Source organism: Gigantopelta aegis, unplaced genomic scaffold (genome assembly GCF_016097555.1).
Source record: "Gigantopelta aegis isolate Gae_Host unplaced genomic scaffold, Gae_host_genome ctg1348_pilon_pilon:::debris, whole genome shotgun sequence".
Lineage (NCBI taxonomy): Eukaryota > Metazoa > Mollusca > Gastropoda > Neomphalida > Peltospiridae > Gigantopelta > Gigantopelta aegis.
The window spans coordinates 69234-88794 of record NW_024532764.1 but is presented as its reverse complement, the minus strand read 5'-3'; the positions used below and the strand labels follow the sequence as shown (position 1 = coordinate 88794).

Below are 19561 nucleotides of genomic sequence, written 5' to 3'. Positions count from 1 at the left end.
GATGATAAGAAGAGACCTACGCTTCTACTTGGGTCAGTAAAAGGGGCGGGGGTGGGGTTGTGGCAGTATCAGTTGTGGGTAGCATAATGGTAAATAATTATTGGGTGGAGGGTGGGTTATTTTTTTCGGGGTGAGGGTAGGAATAGTCTGTAACTCACTTTGGTGAAAACAAAGTCCCCTCCGATTACATGCCACATAAATGATGTATAAACTTTCTTCTCTCTTTTTTGTTAATTCAAGATGTCTGTGGGTGCATTCTGGGATATTTAATTTCATTATTTATTATTGGGGTGGGTTAAATTCTTTAACCATTAAATGCGTTTTTGGTTAATATATCTTGATAATTTTATTTTATTCTACAAATACATAAAATATATCAGACACTACTTAACAGTCTTTCTTCTTTGTCTTCTTATTATTTGGCTTTTAACTTACTGTATTAAATACCTGAAAAAGAGAAACAAATCCAATGACCGTCCAAATATCATAAATTAAAAACAAAGTAAATTAAGTGTGGATGAAACCAATCTTCGTCATCTCATTTATTTGTTACTTTATTGATTGATTTTTCTAGGAAAATAGGACAATTTACTGTCATCACTGCTGATAGATCGCAACTATATAAATAACATCCAGGCGCGGATATAAGTAGTTTTTTTTTTATTAAAGCAGAGTACACATCTAAAATTTCAGTTGCTATATGTAGTACAGTAGCGTCATCTTCCATGTATATATTTACCATCGGTTGATACCGTGCGCATATTGTGTTGATTTTTAAAAATTATTATTATTAATTTTTTTTTTAACCAAAGATCCACAGGGGTTTTTTCCTATCAAATTTAGATAACGTTATTCTTATCAAGTCTTACCCATTGTTGGTCCCAGCACGAGGAATTCGCACCTCCACCCCCTGGCCTAGTTGTGCCTCATCGCTGGCCCAATGACACCTATTTCCTCCCACCTTTTACAATTACCGGCCATCCCATATAACACGTGGAAAAGAGGGAATTAACCTTCTGACTACTGCAGGCGAGATATCTCGCCCGACGTCACGTTAGTCGATATACTGTACACTGTATACAGTGCATTCCCCAATTCATATTTCCCGCCGTTTTGCACACGACACTCACCGGAAACGGAAATATAATTAAAGAAAAAAGATTTTTTTTCAAAATGGTGGTTTTTGTTTTGATTTTTTCAATTGAAAATACCTTGAAATTTTGAGTTCAAAAAGTGGTTTTCGGCAAGTATTTTCGCTTGACAACAATGGCGGCACGTCGCGGTAATTTTCAGGGATCGATAGCTGATTGTAACAGCTAATTTAATAATAAATTTGATCGTTTTACCAACAACGAAAATTACCAAATATTGCAATATGAATCGTAGTTCGGGTTTTAAAAACAATAATGGTCAGAAAACCACTGTTATCGGGAATAATGGACATAAATACTGGACAGCTGGCCACAAATGCCCGTAAGTAAAGGCAACTTTTTCGATTTCGGGCCGTTGGTAAATTAAGCCGCAAACATAATTATATTGCAGGCGCATGTGCACAGGGGTGTGCTTCAGGGTCTACCCTCCTCCCCCTTCCCGAATTTTCTTTAAAAAAAAAATATTTTTGCGAAGCATGACCCGACATTCCCTAAAAAATCTCACCAGTCTAGACACCGATACTTAATTTTCTGCACATGCGCCTGTGTACATTGTTTTGTAACCCCCCCCCCCCATAAACGTAGCTCGTCAGTCTAGACACCCCCCCCCCCCTTGCTAACATTATTTCATACGCGCCTGCATTGGCAAAAACAGAAAAAGATAAAAAGAAACGAATTTTAAAAATCACCCTAAATAATAATACATATAATAATAATACAAATAAAATGAAGTTTTTGTTAGCCGCTTGTGACAGATGTTACGTAGGCAAGCCACATGCACATTTATTTGTCGATTTCACTTCTTTTCTCTCAAAACCGCAATAGCCCCCCCCCCCCCGCCCCCCCGACACATGTAGTGACGCTCCTTTTCCTTTATAGTTTTCCTTTTTCAGCTGTCTACAAGGGTTGTCGGTCAGTTAAATTACATCATGTGTTTTGGTTTTAAAATTTATTATAGTCAGTATAGAGTGAATGATTTAAGATGCCAATCGGAATATATCAATAACAGAAGTTTTAGGACAATAATTTAATAATTCTGCTTTTATAACGTATGTCAACGCTGCGGCATACAAGGTTTTTTTTGTTAAATTAAATTAAATTTATAACATATCGACAGTTGACAACAACCGACAGATAATGAGGTCACAGATTAGCAGCAAAGTGACCGGTGCGAATTTGCAGAATCGCAGCAAGTTGTTACTGGTGTGGAACAAAATAGTCTGATAGCCAACTTGGTTTTAAACATCTGTCCCTCAAACCACCCCCCTCCCCATTTTTTTTTTTTTAAATCGGTGGCACATCGAAAAGTCAAACTGATCCAGCTGATCCCCATCATATATAATGAATTCTTCCACAGCTGACGCAAGTTGCACTGAGTCAGTTTCACAATTTATTTATTTTTAAAAATTGGTGTTTCACTTTTATGATTTGAAGCTGTTAATAACAATGTGCATGTAAACATGGTCAATATAATCATAATGAACAGTTCTACGTGTTGGATGAACTGTAAACATAATTCTTGTTAAATAAAAGGTTTTGGAAACTTTTTTTTTTTTCAAGACTGCTGAAACCGCCGAGTCGACCGCTGAGCCGATCTCCGATATTGCCACTATGGTTGGTTCATGTACTGCAGTACGCGAACCAACCATAATTGCGTCTAGATGGCGACTCCGACCAAGCTAGACGGCGTCTAGACTAGTCGGGGAAAAATTTTAAAAATTCCTGTTAGTTGATCGGCGGTCACTGCGAATGTGCGCGAGCCTCTGACCTTTTTCTTGTTGTCAATTGCCACTATGTTATGAATTAAAAAAACATTTATATATATATATATATTTTTTTCTTTCTTGTTTTTTTCAAAATCGCGATATACGTGTTTACAAGGCATTCACACTACACTGAAAATAATAACTAAATAATACATTTATATTGACCATTAACCCTTGGAAATCGTTCAAAGGGAAACGATTACAATAAGCAAACAATAAAAAAGGAGAGTTCTTCGTTTTACTAACAAAAGAAGTGAAATCAAGAGAAAAAGAGGGAAGAGAAAGAATAAGCTTGGTTTTGGTATGTGATATTTGGCACAGCAGGAAAGTTCATTTCATTTGTGAGGAGAGGTCGAATCTGTTTTTACGTTTACTGCATTTAAAAAAGTAAAATAAATAATAATGAAAACAGAAAGTGAAAACAATAAAATAGAAATTTTTTAAAAGGTTGGGGGGAGGGATACTGCGAGTTAGATGGGAAATAAAAAAAATATATGAATATTTTAAAATAATAATGTTTGCTTTTGCCTACGTGACAATTGTCAAGGGCAGCTATGGATGTTGTCTTATTTGTCGGAGGGGAGCAGGTTTCCAGGTCCATAGGAACAATATCTGGGGGAGGGTGCACAACCACTAGTGGGTGATTTCAGCGTCCATAGTGTGGAGACGGGACACAAGGATATATTTTTACCTTTATTCATTTTCGTCCTCGAGTACAAGTGGGGCGGGCTGTAACACACACACACACACACGTGTCCATGTTGGTGTCCCTTACAGTGATTTTAAATTTCATATTAATGAATATATCTTTTCGACTTGGCAAGATGATTGGGACGGTGCGGTTGCAAACAAACTTCATTCTGTCATGCCAGTCCTGAGAGTGGCAGTCATCCTACAGGCGGTGCAGGAAGGATGAAGTAGTCTTGTGTGTGCCCGCATGGGCCATACATATTTGACACATTCATGTATTTTAAAGAACGACACCCCCCATTTGGGGGGGGGGGATATTTATAAATAATAAAATTGAAGTGAAATTTTTTTATTTTGATTTTTTTGGGTGGGTGGGTGGGGTGGGGAGGGATATAGCCTATAACAATGACCGCGGAGTGTATTTGAAAGGGGTGGAGGGGGGGGGGGGGCATGGTGTCTGTTCAATGGCCTGGGAGATGAAAATAAATATATTTCACGGTCTGAACCTGCTTCCCTGAGCAACGTTTGAATTCCAGGTGTTAAAATGTCACATTTCCGGCCTTCTGAACAGAGTAACTGGAAAAGTGGGAGAATGAGGACTATTATGTCGGTACCTTTTAGGATATTAACATTTATTCCATTTATAGTAATATAACGTTGGATAAAAATGGGAATGACATGGAATTTTACCCCAAATATACCAGATTCTTCTGAAAAAAAGAAGAAAATAAATCAAAATATTATAAACCAGTAAAAGATTTAGCGTGGATGAAATAAATCTTAAGAAGTTTTCCCAAAATAAAATTGTATGGATCAAATTAACAGGGGGACTATACCGGGTCCGCAACAATAACAGCACTAGCACTAGATACAACCTATATCAAAGTTCCTTTTGGAAATCACGCCAACACACATTTACATATTAATAAAGCAGCTCGCAGACGAAATGACTTGTGATCGTTGGTCAAATTGGCGTCAAACATACATGTACATGTATAGAGGATAATAAAGGGGTTACCAGTTATCAAATTTATGTCCCGAGTGAAATAGTTTTCAGTTGTTACGAGCTGTAGCGAGTGACAGATGAAAATTATTTCACAAGGGATATAAATTTGATAATAACTCGAACTGAGTTTGTTATTCTATTTATTACCTCAGCTATTTTTTCTCTAAAAGCCTTTATTTTCCATGCACATGCACGAAGGCCAACCTGTATAGAAACGATGTAAACCACTTTACAGTACTGTTCTGAGAATTACTATAATGTTGTAATTTAATCACGTTCATAGATAATTTAAAAAATATAAGTTCTCTTTATTCTGCTTCAAAATCTATAATGAATTGCATTAAAATGACATTTTGTTATTATTTTAACACCAAAAACAGAGACCCATAAAGGCAAACTCTTTAAACTACATGACGTTATTTTGTGTGTTTGTCAAATCGTGATGACATCATATTTAGTACCGACAAAGTCATTGGTTTGTTAGCGTCAAATTGTCCAATAGTATTGTTCGTTAAACCAATGCAGAATATTTCTTACTGAGAAAATATGGAAAATAACAAACAACAGTAGAGAGAGATATCTACAACGACAGTCCTAGAAAAAGAAAATATACATATAGCTATAATACAAATAGCCCCTGTACCGAAGGTTTTTTTTGGAAATCACTCCAGCACACATTTATTTAACAAAGCTCGTAAACGACATGTAACCTGCGATCGTTGGTCAAATCAGCGGTAAACGTATACAGGTAATATTGGTAAAATTAATGGAGGAAAAGGTAAATGGGTGATAGAGAGAATACATCTGCAACACCAACAGCTCCAAATAAAACCTGTACCCATGTTCCTTTTGGAAATCACGCCAACACACATTTATTAAACAAAGTTCGTAAACGACATGTAACCCTAGATCGTTGTGATCATTGGTCAAATCGGTTGTACACGTTTACAGGTAATATTGGTACAATTAGTGGAGGAAAAGGTAAATGGGTGCTAGAGAGAATACATCTGCAACAACAACAGCTCCAGATAAAAACTACCCATGTTCGTTTTGGAAATCACGGCAAAACACATTTATTTAACAAAGCAGCTTGCAAACAAAAGGACCAACGATGAGCGATAGTTGGGATCGTTGGTAGATTCGGCGATGAACATACAATGAAACATAGTTTTGTAGGCACATTTTATTATTATTATCATTGACAAATTTAACAAATGAATGAATGTTTAATGACGCCCCAGCACAGAAATACACATCGGCTATTGGGTGTCACAAATGGTAAGTATATGAAAACATTTATATATTTACGTAAAACCACTGTGTAAGGAGCTGTGGGGGAAAAGTACAATATAATACATAAATCAAGGTAAGTATATTTTAAAACTTTGTATAGAAGTGTTTTTAAAATTTTACAATTAATTCTGGATGAAGTTTAAAAGATTCTAAAACATTTCTGTTGCCAAATATATCATTTCTTGTGGGCTTGAGATGATCACATTCCACCAAAATGTGGCGCAGTCAGTGTACACTGACAATGTTCACACTGAGGATGGGGGGGGGGGGGGGGTCCTTTAAAATACAGGAATACGTCAAATAGGTATGGCCGATGCGGGCACAGCACCGCCTGTAGGATGACTGCCACTCTCCCAGGACTGACAGAATGAAGTTTGTTTGCAAGCGCACCGTCCCAATCATCTTGCCAAGTCGAAAAGATATATTGATTAATATGAAATTTAAAATCAATGTAGGGGACACCAACATAGACATGGGGCAAGACGAAAGCAGACTTGACAAATTTAACGAAGACACACAAAAAATAAAGTAAATACTACAATATACTACTTGCTCCAAAATTTGTGGCAGCACCTGAAAAGGTATCATAAAACATACTAATAGACTTAGCGGGGATCAAATACCATATATGTAATGTATTTTATTGGCCAAACAAGAAAATTAATAAAATTTAAAAATTAACAACCCAGCAAACAGATTCGACATCCCATGCCTGTGGGAATTTAGGGGGGGGAAGGGGGGACAGCCCGCTCCGCTTGCACTCGAGGACAAAAATGAATAAAGGTAAAACTATGGCTTGTGTCCCATCTCCACACTATGGAGGCTGCTAAGTTGTGCACCCTCCCCCAGATCTTATTCCTACGGACCTGGAAACCTGATTCCCTCCGACAAATAAAACAATATCCATAGCTGCCCATGACAATCGTCACGTAGGCAAAAGCAAAGTTATTATTTTTAAATATTTATTAACACATAGTATTGCCCCCCCCCCCTTTTTTTTAAAACTAATTTTTATAATTTTCTCTTTTTTTTTTATTATTATTATTTATTTAACTTTTTTAAATGTAGTAAACATAAAAACAGATTCGACATCCCCTCACAAATGAAATGAACTGTCCACTGCTGTGCTAAATATCACGTGTGCAAAACCAAGCTTATTCTTTCGTTTCCCCCTTTTTCTCTCGATTTCACTTCTTTCCTTAGTAAACCGAAGAACACTCCCTTTTCCATACACTCCTGTTCATTGTTTGTTTATTGTAATCGTTTCCCACTGAACTATTTACAAGGGTTATTGGTTAATAAAAATCTATTATTTAATTATCATTTTCATTGTAGTGCGAATGTCTTGTAAACACGTCAATCGCGATTTAAAAAAAAGATGTGAAATAAATATATAATATATATATATGTATATATTTTTTTAATTCATAATGTAGGGTAGTGGCAATGGGCGTCTTAGCTCAGAACAGGGGAGATAATAAAACAGGTGGCACGTCACTCGTCAGGGTCCAACAAACTCGGACAATAGCTGTATTTTTTTTCCATTGCTTTGTCATTCTTTGTTATACCACGATCATAACGGACCAAAACCGTATCGGCTCTGTACATGACGTTCCTATACAGCACGGTTCTGCACAGGACGGTCTATAGTATATGCTGCAGTGAACGGTTACCAGTCGTTACCAGTTGACGTTTGTTTGTCTACACGTGTACTGAGATATTGGGGGGGGGGAACAGTAAAATCAGTAATAACAAAGAAAATATATGTATATTGTGGATAATAATCAATAAAATATATATGTGCATATGTATCGTCAACGTCCCTAACTGCATTATGCTTCAAATTCCGTTCACTTTGTTTTCTCGTGCACAGTTCGCGCAATCAACATCCGATTTGTTGTCATCGGCATGTCGTTCATTTATGAGGTTTTTCTTCACAGTTCAGGAAATTTTTTCTAAACAATAAAGTTGAGAAAAGTAAGTATCTAAGTACAAAACTTTACAAACCCCTAAAACCATTAATTTTACTAAGTCGTTTTTGTTTATTCCTTAAAATTACCGATATCGGATCCACATGACTCGTAGAAATTATTGACTTAAAATGGAGAAAGACGAATTAACTTTCGGTGCGTGTCACATGACCTCACACGTGCCAGATCAACAAGGTCAAAGAATTTAATTTTTATGAATTTGTTTTCAATTATTATATTCGATCTGCAAAAGGTATGCTACATTTTTGTGCCTCTATGGTAGTGAATAGTATTCATAATACATTCATAACAGTTGTAAATAATTTTGAGTATATAAATTTTGTTAATTTAGAATCAATTCATTTAAAAAATTATATTTTACAAACTATGCGCAGGTATGGACGTAATGCCTATCAGTATTGACATCAAGTGTGAGCGATGTGTGTTGATAAAACGCGGACCGGACCAGAACGCTTGACAAATTGAATTTTTCCTTTAAATTTTTTTAAATAAATTAAGTGTTCGGCAACTGTGCATAATTAAGAAACATATATTTTTTCATGTAGTTGTCTTAAAAATGGAAAATGATGAATTGCACATGCGCATTACGATACTTTTTGCAAACGCATGCGCCTGAATGCAGTTAGAAACATCGCACTTTTTCCTGTTTACTCTAGGGTGTTTCACTTTTGTTTACTAGAATGGATTTGTTTTACATCCAAATTGTTGATTTTTTACGTTAAATGATTAAAATCTATTTTGTTTCACGTATCGTAGCTGAAAAATGTAGAATAATATTTCCGTAAATATCGTATTCATGTTTTTGTTGTTAGGTGAACGCAGTTTGGGACGTCGATGGTATAACGTATGCGTGTGTAGTATTTAAAAAAATATATATATAGTGATGACGGCTCTATACAGGACGTTCCTACACAGGGCGGTCTAGTATTTTATATACTTAGATATCGTGGAAAAGACATTAACAGTAAAAGTAATAAATATATATTTTGTATAATACTCGATGCGTTCGTGTTGACACTACTAAAACGTGTGCATGGGTACACTTTGCCGCATAAAAACTCAACTTTGCCACCCAATTTTTTTTGTATGTACTTTTCCCAATTAGATAGACATTAAGAAAAATGCAACAAAACACATTCTGATATTTAAAATATTACTTTACTGTTAAAACAAACTCAATCACTCAGTTGGTCGCTTATAACCTGAAGCCAGTCGGAGACAAACCAGGCTTCTGGGACCCTGTCGATCGTCGCGCCATCTGGAATAGAGTTATCTCCACCTGTTTCAGCTAAGACGCTCATTGACAACAACCGACAAAAAAAGAGAAAAGCTTAGAGGCTCAAATCAAGTAGCTTGTGCACGTTTTCAGTGTGCAGCTACCGCCGATCAACCGTCTTAACAGGAAATTTTCAAATTTTGCCGACTAGTCTAGACACCGTCTAGCTTGGTCAGAGTCGCCGTCTAGACGCAATTATGGTTGGTTCGCGTACTGTAGTAAGTTAGAAAAAAATATGTGGGCACTACAGTCGTGCGCTACAACAGCTTGCTCTGAATGTGCATATAAAACCTTCTGCCCTGACCTGGAGCCTGTATCGTTCATCTGGTAGTCAGTGTTTTGAGACATTATAGCGATGCAGGGTTCAAGCTGGATCCCCAAAATTATTAGCAGTTTGGTGAATTGGCACAGAAAATATATAGCCAGATTCAATGTTCAATTAGCCAAACAATATCTTTAAATAAATATCTTTAATTGCTACATCTTAACAATCTTTTGAAGTGTTCATGACCAGTGGCCCAATTGTTGGCAATTTAGTTACGAACTCGGGACACCTCGACTGATTGAAACATTTATTATGAGAGGTATCGGAATAGGCTGAGCCTGAGGAAGTGACAGTAGGTAGATTTACCAAAGACAAGCGATTTCGATTAAATTCGTCAGATTTATCTTGTATTTTATTTTGAAGTGGGGTTGGGTGGGTAGTGGAGGGCACCCACACTGTTCATGAATGTTAATATCCTCTTTTACACGAGTTATGGGATGGCAGGTAATGGTAAAAGGTGGGGGAAAATAGGTGTCATTGGGCCGACGGAGGGGCACAACTAGGCCAGTTGGTTTTATCACATAAAAATAGTATATCAGGCTCGTATGTGTGTGTGTGTGTGTGTGTGTTTGTGTTTGTGTTTGTGCGCGAATTCCTCGTGATGGGGCCAATAATGGGTACGACTCGATAAGAATAAACGCAAAAAAAAACCAAAACAAAAAACCCTATAAAAAAACGTTTACGTAATGTTATCTAATCGATTTGAAGAAATCGCAGCACGTCTACGTTGGTCCAGTGACAGGAGACTAGATGAGATGTTACCAAGATTACAAGGGCAGGCTGGAGAATTTGTTTTTGGACAGTTATCTCATCGTAAAAGAAATAACTACCATGAATTTAAGTCGTGAGTTAAACAATCGGTTCAAAGTAATTGAAACGACAAAGAGCTTCAAAACTCAATTTGGTCCGTGTCGGCAAAAACCTGGAGAAAAAGTAGAAGATTTTGCTTCAGAATTAAAATGCTTATCCAGGGCGAAATGAAGAGATGAGGATGGAAGATCTTCTCCGAAAGCTCGATTTCATGTAGAATACGTGAAAGAACCCACCAACATTGATGAGGCCGTGATACAAATGGTACATTTTCGAGAAATGAAGTACGCAGCTAAGGAACCTAGAAATAAAGAATACCGATATGACAAAATTATGAGAACACATGACGAGGCTGTTTCAGATTCTAATGAAATAAATGAAGATGAAAGTGAGAATTGAGTGGCTCGGGCTGGAATATCAAGCAAAAATAGATTGATTACAAAGGATGCACCTTCAGACATGAACATTGGTGAAAACAAACAAAAGTATAGTGATCAGCAGGTACAAATGGAGCAGATGAGGAAAGAAATTCAGATCCTGCAAAGAGAATTAAAGAAAAGACAGAATTTTCCTCAGCATAATCAAAATAAAGAATACAGAAACACAAGATTTGTAAATCAAGAATTTCAATCATGTAATAGAAATTGGAATAGGCCCCAGACGAAGTCATCAGGATGTTACCACTGTGGTAAAGAATCACACTTCATTCGAAACTGTCCGCACAGACAACAAACCAACTATGAATTTGTCAGTAAAATTAAAACTGCTTCTGAAAATGGTGATGAAAGAAATGCTTTAAACTACAAGGAATCAAACCCAGTGGGTCTAAAGTTGGTTGCTGAGAAAAGAGGCCTAATAGATAAAGTAAATCAAAGAAGTCGAAATAAACAAGTCCAAAAGAGAGAACAGAAGGTGATTATTCGAAGAGAAATTCCAAATGCTTCTGATATACAAGTAGAAGGTAATATTGAGGGAATAAAAGTAAGATTTGTTATAGACACAGGATCAGATAAAACTTTGGTATCTAAAAATATTTGACATAATTCACTCTTCACAGCAGCCACAGCTAGGAAAGAAAGTAAACCTCACTCATGCTGCTGGAGATGCTTTATGGAAATGCATCTTGAAAATACAGCTAGGTCCTCTATACTTACACCAGTCTGTTGTGATAGCAATTATTGCTGATGACGCCTTGATTGGACTGGATATCTTGAATGGTAGAGATGAGAAACCAGTAGATATCATCTTAAGTCAGAGTAAACTTATTCTGAAAGGCAAAGAAATTCCTTTAGTCAAGATTTAAAAATATGCAGTGAGAAAAGTTTGTGTAACAGATAATTTTATCATTGAACCGATGACCGAGATGATTATCGACATTTTGGTTGACCGAAGAGAAAGTGATGATGATAAAGAAACATGTGATGTTTTGATAGAACCAACTCAAGTGTTTCAAGAAAATCATCTGGTGGTTGTGGTGCCGAGTTTAGCCGATTTAAAGCATAATGTTACCTCCAAGGTCAGAGTAATGAATCCCTACCGAACTCCAGTATCAATCAAACAATTCTGGGTACTGCAGAAGATATTTCTTTAGATTCAATTAGTGAGACAGTCCTGAAAATGGAAGATGTAAATGAAGTTAATAACACTAAACGTGTACGCAGAATAATTCAACAGTTCAGCAAATGGAATTCTCAGTCCTAATGAAAGTCACATTTTTGCAAGAAAAACATCTGTTGAAAGCGCTGGTTCTACTGAAGAGAGAATTAGCCAACTCAGGCGCAACATTCCAGCGAGTAATGGAGTTAGCGTTAAAAGGATTACAGTGGACATGCTGTATGCTATATGTAGATGATTGTGTCATACCTGCGGCAGATGACTGGGAGAACATCAAACGACTGAAGCTAGTCCTAGATTAAAACCAGATAAATGTGCATTATTAAAATCTAAAGTTACATTTTTAGGCCACAAAGTCACGGCTGATGGTGTCAAACCTGATCCAAACAACATTGCAAGAATTCTTCAATGAAAAGAGCCAAGCAATGCAAGAGAAGTAAAACAATACTTAGGAATTTGTTCCTGTTACCGCCGATTCTCCAAAACTGCAAAACCACTTTTCGACTTGACGAAAGATGATAGTAACCTGATCTGGACAGATGAGTGTCAAGCAGCTTTTAACGCACTAAAAGGAGCACTGACAAGTCCTAATGTTATGTCATGTCCTAAGGGTGATGGAAAATTTATCTTGGATACAGATGCTTCAGAGTTTTCACTAGGAGCAGGTAAAGGTAATAGTGTATGCAAGTCGAACTATGAATAAAGCAGAGAGAAATTAATGCATCACTGATAAAGAATTGCTAGCAGTGAGATATTTTGTCAAATATTTCCATCATTACCTTTTGGGGAGACAGTTCACCATTAGATCCGATCACCAAGCTTTGAAATGGCTGATGAACTTTCGAGAACCAAAAGGCAACCCTTACCGAAATGACTTATATTTTTCACTTATAAGTGAAGTATAAGTCGTTAATACTTTTCAAGTATAAGTGACTTATAAGTAAACGATTAGGATTTTGTATGCAAATGAGGTATCACTTATACAAAGTATATGTGACATATAGGTGAAGTGTTAACCATATATATAAGTGAAGTGTAAGTCATTCGCTTATATTTAACAGAAGTATTAGATATATATAAGTGACTTATAAGTGAAATATAAGTGAAGTATAAGTGATTCACTGATATTTAACAGAAACTGCTGTATAAGTAAAGTATAGGTGAAGTATAAGTGATTCACTGATATTTTACAAAAATGCTGTATAAGTGAAATATAAGTGAAGTATAAGTGATTCACTGATATTTACAAACATGCTGTATAAGTGAAGTATAAGTGATTCACTGATATTTAACAGAAACTGCTGTATAAGTGAAATATAAGTGAAGTATAAGTGATTCACTGATATTTACAAACATTGCTGTATAAGTGAAGTATAAGTGATTCACTGATATTTAAAAAAAAGAAGACTATAAGTGAAATATAAGTGAAGTATAAGTGATTCACTGATATTTCACAGAAACTGCTGTATAAGTAAAGTATAGGTGAAGTATAAGTGATTCACTGATATTTTACAAAAACGCTGTATAAGTGAAGTATAAGTGAAATATAAGTGAATATCAAAGGCTGTGGTATGTTCTGTCCTGATCATATAAAAGATGACTTGCTGCTTTTGAAACATGTAGAGAGCTTCCTCTGAAGACTATGGGTCAGAATTAATTATCAATTTAATTTTTTACATCCAGCAGTTGGTGATGAACTAATCATTAAACAAATGAAAATAGGCAGCAATCTGTCCTTGGAGGCCAAATTTCAATATTCTCGGGCAATTGCTGTATTAATGCCACCGCTTACACACCCTATCTGTAAACTAGCTGTCCACAAAACATAAAAATTGAAGCACAATAGTCTTAACAAACAAAGTGATGTTTCATTCTGACTCACTAATATATCTGAACAGTATATACAAACAAATATTTTATAAATACTATATATATTTATTTCCAACTGTTAGATTGGATTATTTCACATCCATTTTCCTCAGTTATGTCCTGTTCAGTGTCATCTTGATATATGTCATCCAACATTCAGATGGGATTCTGAAAAACAAATGTAGTCTGGATAGATCTGCTATGTAATTAGCTATTGTTTATTATTAATGTAAACATTTAGTTCTTTCTGTTAGTTTTAAAAAGACTACCCTAGAGAATCATAGCGTACCAAGTTTCAGGTGTGGGGAATCAAAATTTCAAGAGAAAACAAACTAATTTTCAGTTAAATTTTCAAGTTTACTTTTTTACCTGGTATCAATCAAATCTCAAGGATAAAACAGACTTTGAAATATTCAATGTTGACCTTTAATTTTAATTATGAAGAAATCAAAAAATAAAATACATGATATATATTTTAATCTAAAGAATCTGTACCAATTTTCAGGCCTACAAAATATAAACTATTACAAAAAGATAAAGGGTGTTGGACTGGGAGGGAAATAATGAAAAAAAAAAAAAAAAAAAACATACATTTGTCTACATGTATTAGTTTGTACATGTCAACTACATGTAGAGGCACTGATTTTCCGTTTCAGATTTTTCCCTTTTCCGTTTCATAATGTTACAAATTCCGGTTTTTTCCGTTTCAGTATTAAACAAATTCTGTGTTTGTTTCACACACACACACACACCGCAATTAATTGCTGGTATAAAATAAATAAATATGCAATGAGGCAAAACATGTCAGTAGTTTGTATTTATTTTTGGTTTAAATTTAACCACGAATACGCCACGAGACAGACTTCGGACATTTTCGGTTTTCTTTACGATATGATCGGGAAAATAATTACAAACGATCACACTATAAACCACTTCCCTTGTATAATTTATTTTGAACAAAGCCTGGCATACAATATGCAATTATGGCATTCCTTTGTGAGATCGGAAATATGGCAATGCCGCAAATGTTAAAAATTAATAAGCAAACATAACATAATATATCTTTCACTTGAGTAAATATCGGACAATTTTAGCTCACAATGTTCGGTTTTTCCCGTTAAATCGTCGGGAATAAGCGAAGAAAACACGACTGGTAAAACGTCTAGATACTCTACATTAAACATTTGACGTAACATACAAAGGTACTAGTGTCGTAGCGTAGCACAGGCAGATGTCAGTGTCCATAGTTTCTAGTTCGAAAAATAAATTTTAATTAATCAAATGCGCTAAAGTTAAATAATGTTTTGGAAAAAAATTGGGAATTCCGTTTCAGATAGGTATTTCCGCGATTCCGCGATCGCGGAAAATCAGTGCCTCTATACATGTACATCATAGAACTGCATGCAACTCCTTTCAAGCTATAGGGGTAAAGCGCTCGATTGATGCACGGTTGACCCATGATCGATCCCTGTCGATGGACCCTTAGGGCTTTTCTTGTTCCATGACTGGTATATCGAAGGCTGTGGTATGTGCTATCCTGTCTGTGGGATAGTGCATATAAAAGATCCCTTGCTACTAATGGAAAATTGTAGCAGGTTTCTTCTCGCTTAATTAATGATTAATTAATCATCGGCTATTGGATGTCAAACATTTGGTAATTCTGACTCGTAGTCAGCTACAGCTTTTCTAATGCAGCAAAGGGTCTTTTATATGCACTTTACCACAGACAGGAAAGCACATACCACAGTCTTTGTCCAGTTGTGGTGCACTGGTTAGAACGAGAAAAAGCCCTGCATGCTTGTCAGTGACCATACATGTGATGTCAGATGCTGTTCAAATGTAAACTGGAAGTTACTTTTTTTATTATTAAAATGTTTAATTCAAGATGCTCACTCAAGAATATGGGCGGACAAGGAAGAATTGAAAAAAAAAAAAAAATTCTAATGTTAAGGAAAGTGTAAAAGTTATTATCCTGAAATAGATGTTTTAAAAATTACCAACCAACCATCATGCAGAGATTGCATTTCCTACTAACCTGATAACACATGTTAAAGTTAATTTCCAAGTGATCTGGTATAATCAAACATTTCTGAATAATTATGTATAATGGCTTATGACATTGAACGACCACCTCTTACACATCAAGTCATGCATCTTAAAACAAGATTATTGTTTGTTAAATACATACCAGTCACAAATATTTCCATAATATGATGACCAGAATGTGCTGACGATTTTTCTGAAGAAAGAAAAAAAAAAATATATATATATATAAAACTTGTGTTTCTTGTAATCAAAATAAATGTCCATTTCATCCTCATGCAAACCAATCCATCCCCAAAGGTATGTCAATATCCTATCCAAGAATTTTCCTGTGTCAGTTTAAGAGTTTTATAGTTTTTTTCAAAAGAGAAGACAAGCGTTTTGAAAAGAAATTAACTGGCATGGGGCGAAAAGGCTTGATACCACACCCCAGTCAAAGTAATATGAAACAATTTTTATAATATAAATACAAAATGCAACCAAAGATGTGTTGTAAATATTTGGGGGCATCCATACCGACAGTTGGGGGTGAAGTGAACAGAGGAGTAAACAGGTAACACAAAATATAATGGTATAAATATTTTAATTTTATATATATTCTCAGCAAACAATAAGTATGCATCGATTGGCAATTGTTGCACGATTTCGTATGTATTTCATCTTGGTAAGTGGTATCCTGTTGTGGGATGGTGCATAGATAAAAATACATTGCTACTAATTAATTTTTAGCATGTTCCCTCTCAAAAATTATATGTCAAAATTACCTGTTTGACATCCAATAGCCAATGATTAATAAATCAATGTGCTCTAGTGGTGTCTTTAAAGAAAACAAACTTACTTTTTGTATAGACAATGAATCCATGACCTTTTGCCCCCAGTTTGGCCTGTTCCCTCCATGTACCAGTTCGCCCCCAAATCCCAATTATTTGTTACTTTTAAACAATTACTGTATTTTTCTTTAGAGGCATGTTAAACCGTGTGTGTGTGTGTGTGTGTGTGTGTGTGTGTGTGTGTGTTTTCTTTTCTTAGAGGGGAGGGATTGTCGTCTTTCCACAATTTGGTTGGATCCTGAGTCAGTCCGGGCACATTTGACATAATCACCAGTTTAATTAATTAATTAATACATATAAATCTTTATGGGGGTGAACTGGTACCTTTGTGGGGGCGAACTGGTTAAGCACGCGAGGGCGAACTGACATCCGATTTGGGGGAGAAACGTCTGGTACCCTAAACAATTGAGGTTTATTGTAGCCCAAACCAAATTTTACTTTCAAATAATTAATTTTGTATGTACGAAAAAAATATGAATGCATGACGTTGTGATCCCAAGCCTGATCACCAGAAAGGATTATGAAATATACCGGTACACATTATGTTGCTTAAAATTATAAAACAAAATGTTTTATAAGCTTAAAAAAAAGATCAATAACTATCTCTAACCGTACATTGATTCTAACAAATATTTTTATAATTTGTTGGGGGGGGGGGGGGAAATAAGGAAGACTTGCCAAACAACCAATTACCTAAGCCAAAATCATTTTTATTACCTAACATAATATTAGGGGAGGGGGCGAACCCTCATAGTTGGGGGTGAACTGACTGGGGGCGAACTGGTTTGGGGACCGAAACATATGGTACCCAAAAACAATATATATTACTAAGTAAAATGAAAAATGACTGCTACTTGTGATACTTTAAATAAATTAAACAAATTAAAACTAAATTAATTTGTAAACAAAGACTGCTGACCTATCAGAGTACGTGAAACTGGTCATGTGACCTAAATCACCCCAAAAAAGCATTACTATCGTTGTAAAAATCTGTACCCATCGGTGAAATAACAACACTTTTTCTGTAATAAATGCATCAATTTGGCATCTTAAAATATTTATTTTGCATTTAAATGTATTATTTATGATGTCAATGTGATCTATGTGTATTTAAATTGCCCCCGAAAAATATGCCTTGATCGGCCATTTTGGAAATTTTCTGTGTCATGACCCAATGTTGCATCATGTAGAACACATTGCATCATGTAGAACACGTTACATTCGCTCGATTGTCATCAAACATCACACAATATTAGAACAAATACAGTTAAAGATGTCAACTTAGGCCTATATATTAAAGGTGTCTAGAATAAGTAAGAAAATAGTAAAATCATGTTTACCTTTTTTTCCTTCCAAACGTGACGAAAATAGTAGGACATCCGAAACTTGATCGAAGTTCTTCATTTTCCGCCATAGCCAAGTATTCGGTAATAAACTGTGATTGTTTCTGCTCAATCAAAATGATCTCAAATCCAATTCATAATGCAAAATACACAATGTTTTGTCATTATTTATTATTAAATTTATTTTGGCAAACTGCAAATGGCGCGTTTTTTCCTGTTGTTATCTCTAAGCCAATCAAATCCCAGGTATGACTGTTTAGGAACCGACCAATCATATTATCGCTTTTAACCTTCGTTCGTCTTTTAAGACGACACAGACACAGACTTATAATAATAATAATAATAATAATTATTATTATTATTATTATTATTATCATAATTATGTACTAATCTAGCGCCTTTGTGGCCTTCTGTCTATTAAGCATTATAAATTATTACTCTGCATATGGGTATGGCATCACCCTTTTTTTATTTTTTTTTTTATTTTTTTAATACCAAAGCTCATTTTTTTCTAGCGAATATAGATAACGTTACCTAAAGGTGTGGGTATTTAAAAAAAAAATGTGTGATGATCCCATCACGAAGAATTCGTCCCCCCCCCCACAAGTTTTTTTTTTTTTTTTTTTTTTTTGGTTGTAGTTTCTATAAATGGATTTGTGAGGACCAGGGATGGGAGTGATACACCAGCTTACTTTATTTTTCTTCCTTGTGATTTAACAAAAAAACTAACATTTTTATTATTATGTGTGTGAAAATTCATATTAAAAAAAAAAAAAAAAAAAAAATCAATCTTAATAAATAATAGACCAAAAGTAATGATACCTGAAAGGAAGGGGGGGGGGGGGGGGGGGAGGGGGGGGGGGCACAATCTGTTATAGTAATATCAATTCATTTTAATTTGGTTTTTGTGCCTATTTTCACACAATCTGGTAAAAAAAAAAAAAGTGGTGGTGGGTGGGTGTGAGACGTACAGCATGAATACAGCATGGCTAGCTGGAACAACAGCACCGACAGCAACTGCCATATGTATGTGTGTGTCTGTATTATTATAATAACAACAAATTAACAATAATTAAGATTTTTTTAAAAACAATTTTTATTGACTTTATTTTTTTTAAATTATTTATTTTATTATTTAATTGAAATTATAATTATATTATTATTTAGCAGCATATATATATATATATATATATATATGTATGAGATGTGAGTGGTAGCCTACCCTGTAATATTTAGTTTTTAGCCCCCCCCCCCCCCCCCTAAAAAATCCATACTGTGATCGATAAACATTGTGATGGGGATCACCTCCTCTCCCCCCCCCCCCCCCCCCCATCAGCTACTTTTTACAGATCTTTATTATGACAGGTGTGTCGGGATGGGGGAGTCTATTGAAAGCAAGGAGGTAGTATGGGATAATTACAAGATGATCCTGTTTTAATCATATATAACCATATGTATCAATTGATACATATGGTTATATATGATATCCCATACTACCTCCTAATTGATACATATGGTTATATATGATTAAAACAGGATCATCTTGTAATTATC

The 19561-nt window shown here is 35.3% G+C and overlaps 1 protein-coding gene and 1 long non-coding RNA gene across 2 annotated transcripts in view; one reads left to right on the top strand and one right to left on the bottom strand.

Annotated features, from left to right (window-relative positions):
• The window catches only part of LOC121391052 (carcinoembryonic antigen-related cell adhesion molecule 8-like), a 129916-nt gene that overhangs the window by 90124 nt on the left and 20231 nt on the right, over positions 1–19561 (top strand). The gene's annotated exons all lie outside the window — the stretch shown is intronic.
• On the bottom strand, positions 13559–18272 carry LOC121391055. Its single transcript, XR_005960347.1, has 3 exons — positions 18005–18272; positions 15980–16030; positions 13559–13959 (listed from the first exon to the last, which is right to left on the bottom strand). It is a non-coding gene; the product is annotated as an uncharacterized LOC121391055 (long non-coding RNA).